Source organism: Carica papaya, unplaced genomic scaffold, assembly GCF_054855325.1.
Source record: "Carica papaya isolate Zhongbai unplaced genomic scaffold, ASM5485532v1 h2tg000022l, whole genome shotgun sequence".
NCBI lineage: Eukaryota > Viridiplantae > Streptophyta > Magnoliopsida > Brassicales > Caricaceae > Carica > Carica papaya.
In genome coordinates this window covers 1,156-10,509 of record NW_028277153.1, presented here as the reverse complement: position 1 = coordinate 10,509, position 9,354 = coordinate 1,156, and the positions used below count along the sequence as shown (strand labels likewise).

Below are 9,354 nucleotides of genomic sequence, written 5' to 3'. Positions count from 1 at the left end.
AAGGTTTTAATTTAATTTAATTTAATTTAATAAAAATAAAAATAATAAACTATTCATTCACTTAATTTCAAAAAAGCCGTATCTTGCTTAGACCAATAAATAGAGCTGAGGTTATAGTTAAAGCTACTAGTAGAAAACCGAAATAACTAGCTATAGTAGGCATGAAGGGGCTAAATGACCTCCTTACACAACTTTCTCTTCAGTGTGGTGAATTGATAAGCTAAGTAAGAAATAAATTTAAAAAATATCAACAGTCTTGACATTAAAACTATTAAAGATGATTTCACTTATAGTTAAACTCAACTTCAAGCTTAGAGACTTCAATAACTTGGTGAATTAATAAACCTAAGTAAGTAAAGAATCTCGAAAGCATCCACACTTAATTGGATCCAGACCTTCAGAAGACAAGTATTGGTGATTTTGGTGAGTAATAGAGCTTTTATGATAGCTTTACCTAGGATTTTGGCCTAGTGGTGAATCAGGAGATGATAGTTGCTAAGGAGTGAGGAGTATCAAATTGAATAGGAGGATTTTTGTTTAGTTTTGACTATTTCTTTAACCCTCTGGATGGGTTTACGATGCTGTAACATTGGTTCTAATTAGTTAATGAACGAGGCTATTTAGTGTGTATGCATAGGTACCATTAGAACTCATACAATGCTAGTTTACACTAATTCTACTATTTGTATTGAATCACTGTTAAGTTACACATGATGCTCAATTTGACACTTTTCAAGTTTTTACTTTTTCTTATAGGAGACAATTAAAGCTAATATAGAGGGTAAATTAATGAGCATGTTGAATATGGTCATTTTCTTTGATTTCTAACTTATACCTAAGAGAATGAGTAGATATTTAGAGTTGTCTATGGTTATAACAGGTTCACTGAGCTGGTGAATTAACGTGGCATCAAGCTTGCATCAAGGATCTAATACATGGAGTTTTTTCTTTGAAGAAAAGAAAATGAAGGGGATTGGTGGTAGTTATGGCTATAGGAGGATTATGAAAATTATCAGTGTTTATATTTAACTTTTCTTGTCTACTTGTACAAGATCTTAATATAGATATAGATAATGATATGTAATATGTTCTATCATGTGTATATGTGTATTGTTAATTTTGATTTGCGGGCCTTGTGAAGATCGAAGAAGATACTAGGTAGTTCTTTGGTTACTTTAAAACTTGTTGTGACTTGGGAACTGATTATTATTGTGTCCATATTAGAAGAGTATAAAAAAAAATACAAGATTACATATGAAATTTTTGCAAATCATTATAATTAGCTAGAGAGCAAGTCTTATATATATATATATGCATAAAGAGAGTCAAAAGAAAAGATGCGCATATATAATTGTCGTACGATGATGGTAATCGAGGAAGTGTTTATGAGTCCGCTTCCTTGCATGCGGCTAATTTATTGTATATATAAAAATAAATATTTCTGTAACTTGTTCATCAGATTGTGGGCTTGAGTTCCAAATCCACATTATCAATTCAAAAATGAATCTCCCTAAAAGTTGAGTTCGGCAGGCGGTAAAAAGGAGAGCAGCTATATATACAGGTATATATATATATATATGTCTTACACTTTTTTGAATATTGAATACTGGGTGAAGAATCTTTTATTTAAATCTTTAATTATATATAGAAGAAAATATATACACACACAAAATATTTTAGTGCATCAAACCATATGTATAGTATACAATTAGAAATAATTTATTCCCATATCTATATTGAAGGAAACTAGGTTACTATGCCAAAGGATTCATTAAATAATTAGGGAGCTAATTAGTTTAATTATAATAATTTTTTTTTAATTGATCTATATGTAAATTAATTATATATATATGTTACATAATTCATTATAATTTCAATATATATGATTATATAATTCACAAAGAAAAAAATTAATTATATGACATGATACAACAAGACCATCAAAAGTTGTGTTTTTCTAGTTGATATTTTTCTTTCTATTGATATTTACCTATACATCATAAAAATTTAGATGCTCACCCTTCAATACGCATATACAAACATCTCAATATATATTTACCTACCTCAACATGTATTCCTTCTATCGCTACCTTATATATTACATGTATATATATATATATGTATATATCAATTCGATCAGACAATAAACATCTGGCCCATACTTGGTTTATAGTTAATTTGCTCGACATGCAAACTTTAATTTGTAAGATTTCAAAATTTTCCATGCAAAATATAATTACTAATTACACTCCAACAGTATTCTAATACCATAAAAACTTAGTTATGATATATATACATAGATATATATTGCGATTAATATTTGTTCTTGTGTTGTGAAATATATACGCCAATTTAGTTGAATAAAAATCATATAAACAATATAATGATCAAACTAGTAAAAGTAGAGAAAAGACATGAGAGGGTAAAAACCAGTATATTTTAGAAATTTAGCATTAAAAAAAAACTATTATTTTTATTTAGATTTGATAGAGTAATAACGAGGACTCAAAGTACAAAACAAGAGATAATTCTAATTTAATCAAATACATTTCTCACATTTATCATAAATATAAACATTAACAGATTAAAAAAAAAAACATTTTAATGTCACAAAATCCCCTATTAATTTACAAAGTAATGGTATATTAATCTGTTGTATTTTTTTAAGTTCAACAATTAGTTCAACAACTTTCTAACTAATACCATTGACTTTTAAAAGTATAAATTTAAATTATTATTAGTATGTAACATGAACTCTGATTTAGAAAAAAATATATATCTATGGTTTTTGTATTTTTTTTTAAAAAGAATTAAAAAATAAAATGGCAGTAACTGTATGACATCAAGACATACAATTTAGTTGGATTAGAAGGTGATGACCATATTAATTGATGGTTAAGATATAATATTTGTGAGTGTGGTTGCCATGTATAATTGACTTCAAGTGTGAATGCATGCTGGGAATAATGTAGAGAGAGTAGGTAGATGCGTGCATTACAGTGAAGCAATAGCTTTTAATTAAAAGAGATGGCCACAATAGAATAATTTTATATAAGTACAGCCTTGCAACAATTTACTGATTATATTTTTTTAATTACATTACCTTAAATCAAAAGATTTTTCCATATCCCCTATTAAAGACATAATATTTTTGGAGATAATTTGGACATTCCACTTGCAGTTTTAGAATACACCACATCTTACCTTATGTAACGGCCCCAGAAATTTAAAAGGAAATGCATATAATAATTTGAGTGCGGAAGTGAAATAAAGGTTAAGGTTAACATCCCTTACACGATAACTTAAAAGTACTAAACATCTACTAGCAGCCTTCTTGCGGATCGGGCTCGGGCTCGAGAACTAGGTCCTCCTGATCTGAAATGGTTAAATAAGGGGTGAGTTACACTAGCCCAGTAAGGACATCACACTATAGTGCCGGCACAGAAGCAAAGGTTGGTAGAAAATAAAAAACAACCAATGGAGCACTAAATTTTAAACCAATACATTCATTAAAAGTAAAACCATTTACTCTTTTTTTTACCATTGGGGAATCTGTGAAAACAACCTATAAAGACAATAACATCATACAGATCATAACTTCATGCACAATCAGTAACATAGGACATATCATAAATTCATATTCATTAACAATAACTAATCATCACCATTTCTCGTTTCACCAGCCTACTAGTATCCATGGGGATCCATAGGGGGTGTCTCCGCTACACGTGAACTCTTTCCCTTAACAATCTCAATTCCAGGGCCGTCTCCATACCCCGTTCGATATGAGCGCCAAGACATTAAACCTCAATACCCCATCCGGTATGAGGGTGAAGTCGGCCATCCCCATACCCCGTCCGGTATGAGACAACGTTCACAGTAGGGTTCCCATTGAACTCGGTCCGTCCACCATCTCCTAGGATATCTAGTGAGACTGTCACCTTATCTGTTTATTAGATCACATCTCCTTCTTGTTTCTCCTTAATCTCCGTTACCAAATTAAACATAATCACATAAACAGTGAACATGCACCTGGTAATACAATCATATCTTAAATCCCAAAATCACACAGTGATCAAGTAAGACAGTAGTACATGCATTTAAAACTCTAAACCAGATACCATCATGCCTTTACAAAAGGAATCCACATAAATCCACAGCAATCCATAATTAATTATGCATATTTATCTAACTTGTACAAATTTATTCAAACTTCACATCTATGATAGAAAATAGGGTGAGGGGTCTTTACCTGATTCGACGCTGAAAACTAAATGGTTACTGCACCTACGGGCGGTCCCTTGGTTCCCTAAATTTTCCTTCAGGAACTGGAACGCGCTAAAGGTACCTACAAATGTCCCAAATAAACCCAAAAATCAGTCCCAGGGCCTACTCGGCCAATTTTGTAAATCCAGCACGGCGGCTCTACCGTGCTTCGGCGATGGCGCCGATGGCTGTGGTGGTGACCCGCCTCGGATTGGCTATTTTCGGCCATTTTTGGTCGAATTCAGCAAAACTTGCATCAATTCCTGCGAGAAAACACACTTAGGGCCCTCGGTGGGCTAAAAAAACATAAAAAACTAAAACTCATCAGCGGTGGGGCTCTCCGGTGAGGCGGCGGGTGGTAGCAGTCGGCTCCCGACGGTTGGGCTGTCTTCCTCGACGAGGGGCTCTGGCAGTTAGGGTTAGGGTTTGAGTGCGAATGGAGTTATTTACACCCATCCGCTTTTGATCTGGGTCGTCCATCGCTTTTGATCTGGACTGTCCGATCGTGATTAAATAGAGAGTGAATCTCGACCGTTCATCACGATTCAATATGGGCCATCCGTACGCGATGCAATCTGAGCCGTCATGCGCAATGCAATCTGGGCCGTCCCTGCGTGTTTTCAATCTAGGCTTTCCGTGCGTGCGGGAATGGATCTCAACCATTCGATCACGCACATGCGGATTGCCCATGTGGCCCCGCTTGGCCTCCCACGTTAGCGTCTCTGCCACCTGTCGCGTCCTGGTTGGTCGGGGCTGTTGACCGGGCATTTGACGTGGCGTAACTTTTATAAATTGTGTTTTGACCTCCGTTTTCTGATTTTTCTTTAAAAAATACCCCCATAACCCAAATTTTCACCCTTTTTCCCCAAAATTATTTTCAAATTAATCCTTAACAAATTTTAACCCTTTTTTTAAATAAATTAAAACAAATTAAATAAATAAACAATTATATTAAAAAATAAAAAAAAATAAAAAAATTTTATTGGGTGTTACACCTTACATGGTATATTCTTCTATATTAAAACACTTCGCCCCCATTCCTTGCTAATGGCTACTCAACCATTGTGTCATTTTATATATACCCCCTCCCGCCCCTTGGGCACACATGACAAAATACCATGACTAGAAAGAAGGTTAAGCTTGCTTATATCACTAACAACTCTGCAAGAAAAGCCACATTCAAGAAAAGGAAGAAGGGGCTAATGAAGAAAATGAGTGAACTTAGCACTCTTTGCGATGTCAAAGTGTAACACCCAATTATTTTTTTTATTTTTATTATTTCTATATAAATATAAATATGTATTAATTGAATTGAATTAAATTTATTTTATTTTAATTTTATTAAATGAAAATAATAGTAATAATAATAATAAAAAGGGTAAAAAAATAATTGAGGATTTAATATGAAAAAATTTTTGGGGAAGAAGGATGAAAATTTTAGTTCTGGGGGTATTTTTGAAAGAAAAATCAGAAAACGGGGTCAAAACACAATTTAGAAAAGTTACGCCATGTCAGCTGCCCGGTCAGCAGTCCTGACCAACCAGGACGCGCCAGGTGGCAAAGACACTAACGCTGGAGGCCACGCGGGGGGAGCCGCATTGGTGATCCACATGCGCAGGATCGAACGGTTGAGATCCATTCCTGTGCGCACAAACGACCCAGATTAAATTGCGATGAACGGTCCAGATTCACTCCCTATTTAATCACGATCGGATGGTCTAGATTAAAAGTGATGGACGGCCCAGATCAAAAGTGGATGGGTATAAATAACTCCATTCGCACCTAAACCCTAACCCTAGCTGCTAGAGCCCCTCGTCGGAGAAAACAGCGCAGTCACCACCCGCCTTCACACTAGAGCAATTTTTGACCGCCAGATGAGGTAAACATTCTACCTTTTACTCAGAATTTGATTTCAAAACTACCCACGGCCAAATCGAAGTGAACAAATTGGCCAATTGGCCGAAAAATGCCGTTGAAGCTCAGCGGCACCGCAGCGGGGTGTTTTAGTTTTTGCCTCCGATGAGGGCCTTCCTGATTCCCGTTCGATGTGATTTTTTCATCATTGTGATCATCATTTCCTCCTCTATAGGTTGACCGGAGCAAAACACCCAACTGCAACGTGAGCCGGAGGATCCACTGCACCGGAATGCCACACTGTAGGTGAGTTTCAGTTTTTTACATTTTTTTGGCCCACCGAGGGCCCTAAGTGTGTTTTCTCACAAGAACCGATGCAAGTTTGGCTGAATTCAGCCGAATAAACCAAAAATAGCCAACCCGAGGCTGATCGCCGCTGCGGGCGATGGCGCCGTCGCCGGAGCACGGCGAAGCCACCGTGCCGGATTTCAAAAATTTGTCGAGTAGGCCCTGGGACTGATTTTGGGTTATTTGGGACATTTGTAAGTACCGTAAGTATGTTTTAGTTCCCGAAGAAAAATTTAGGGAACCCAGGGACTGCCCATAGGCGCAATAACCATTTAGCTTTTCGGTGTCAAATTAAGAAAGGACCCCTCACCCTATTTCCTATCATAGATGTGAAGTTTGAATAAATAATAATGCGGTCTTTTGTACAGGTTAGATAAATATGCATAATTAATTAAGGTTGCTAATGGAGCCAGAACTGGACATTATTCTCTGTCGATTCCTGCTTGATTTATTTTACAAATTAAATGCATTATGGTATCTGCTTTATCTATTCTATGGTTTTAAATGCATGTATTACTGTCTTACTTGACCACTGTGTGATTTTGGAATTTAAGATATGATTGTATTACCGGGTGCATGTTTATTGTTTATGTGATTATGTTTAACTTGGTAACGGGGACTAAGGGAAAATAGATAAGGTGACAGCCTCACTAGATATCCTGGGAGATGGTGGACGGACTGGGTTCATAGGGAACCCTACCGTGAACGTAGTCTCATACCGGATGGGGTATGGAGACTTGGTCAATTAGCGCTTATATCGGACGGGGTATGGGGACGGCCAGCTTCACCCTCATACCGGACGAGGTATTGAGGTTTAATGTCTTGGAACTCATACTGGACGGGGTATGGGGATGGCCCTGCAATTAAGATTGTTAAGGAGAATGGTTCACGTGTAGCGAGGACACCCTTATGGATCCCCATGGATACTAGTAGGCTGGTGAAAATGAGAAACGGTGATAATCACTTATTGTTAATGAATACGGATTTATGATATGTTTTATGTTACTGATTATGCATGAAATTGTGATCTGTATAATATTACTGCTTCTAAAATTTGTTTCCATCAATTCCCCGATGGTAAGAAAAAGGGTAAATGATTTTATTGTAAGTAAATGTAATGGTTTAAATCAACTGCTCCATTGGTTGTTTTGATTTTCTACCAACCTTTGCTTCTGTGATGGTGATATAGTGTGATGTCCTTACTGGGCTAGTGTAGCTCATTCCTTATTTAACTATTTCAGATCAAGAGAACCTGGTTCCCAAGCCCGATCCACAAGAAGACTGCGAGTAGATGCTAGATGCTTTATAGTTTCCTCAATTTTTCTTATTTCTCGTATTTTTTTCAGAGAACTTATTTCGTGATTTTGTATAGTACTTTTAAGTTATTGTGTAAGGGATGTTAAGCTAAATCTTTTATTTCACTTCCGCACTCAGATTATTATAAGTATTTGCTATTGAATTTCCGAGACCGTTACATAAAGCCTGTACAATCATTTATAGCCCTTATGACTCGCAACCAGATGTTTGGCCTTCCCCTCTAGGAGCCCAAAATGTGCTTGCTGACTTTAAGAGGATGCCCGAGATGGAGCAGAGCAAGAAGATGGTGAATCAGGAGAGCTTCCTGTACCAGAGGATCACTAAAGCAATCGACCAACTGAAGAAGAAGCGCAATGATACTCAAGAAAATGAGATAACGGATATCATGTTCCAAAGTCCTACTAGGAAGTCCCTCTACCAACTCAACTTTATTAATCTATACGATTTGGGTTGGCTCATCGAACAACACCTCAAAGAAATCCAAAAGAGCATGGAAACACTCAGCAAGTCACCTTAGCCTCAGGAGGCAATAGACAAAGGAGTGATGAAGGGTCCTGATGAGACTTTCATCAAATCGAAGAGGATTCTACAGTGCAGACGCTGCCAGAATAATGGATTGGTATGGTCCAGTGTGTTTAATTACTCTTAGAAATTGAGAATTATGATATCTGATTTTGAATTTTTTTGGGTGTTATTGAGGATGTACTTTAAATAACAAATTAAATTCCACCATAGAGATATGTTGTTAGTTTCTTAGTCGTCATAGTCATCGTCTAAATAGTTGTAGTCATCATAATAGTTGTAACTGTCATCCTCACAGACATAGTCGTCGGGTCACATACATTCATGTACTTAGATTACTTTGTGTTATGATTTTCTTTAAATTAATCTTCACCTCAATAATTTAAATTTTCTGTGCTAGTGCTACTCTTCATTCTTTAATTTCTCCCTTTTCCCAGCTTGACGTGGCTGTACTACTATTTGTTAAAATATATGCGTGCTCAATATAAATTTATGCTATCAGAATGCCCTTTTCTCTTCTTTCTTTTCTTTTTTTTATACTCAATTCAGAGAGTGCAGAAACATTGTTGATGCACTATATGTAGAAATTCAGTTTAGTTAGGAGGAAGATTAAACTCGCTAGATACTCAAATTTATTTAGATTTCAAATGAAAGTTTTGTATAGAATTTAATAAATATGATGCGTTCTTCAGATCATAGAATTAAAATTTGGGATAATGGCATTGAGGAATAATATTTTCCTCAAAGAAAATTCCGATATAATCCGAATATCTAAAACAGTTAATATTGTGATTAATATGAAATTTAAATATAATTCTAAAAATTTTATTTTAGTCAAAACATGCAATATTTTAAATAACTCAAATATATTGGAGAATCCCTGATGATAATAAATAGAATTTCGTGATGCAATTATTATGTTCAGAATATAGAAAATAACTGAAATAAATAATTCTCGAACTCAACAATCTGTGAATAGCTAATTAGTACTTTACACAAGAAGAAATGTATAATATATACATATACATATACATATTTAAATATATA

At 35.3% G+C, this 9,354-nt stretch overlaps 1 pseudogene; it reads left to right on the top strand.

The window, feature by feature from the left end:
• Positions 1 to 5,328: 5,328 nt before the first annotated feature.
• LOC148239676 (agamous-like MADS-box protein AGL80 pseudogene) lies at positions 5,329 to 8,302 on the top strand (annotated as a pseudogene).
• Positions 8,303 to 9,354: the final 1,052 nt, after the last annotated feature.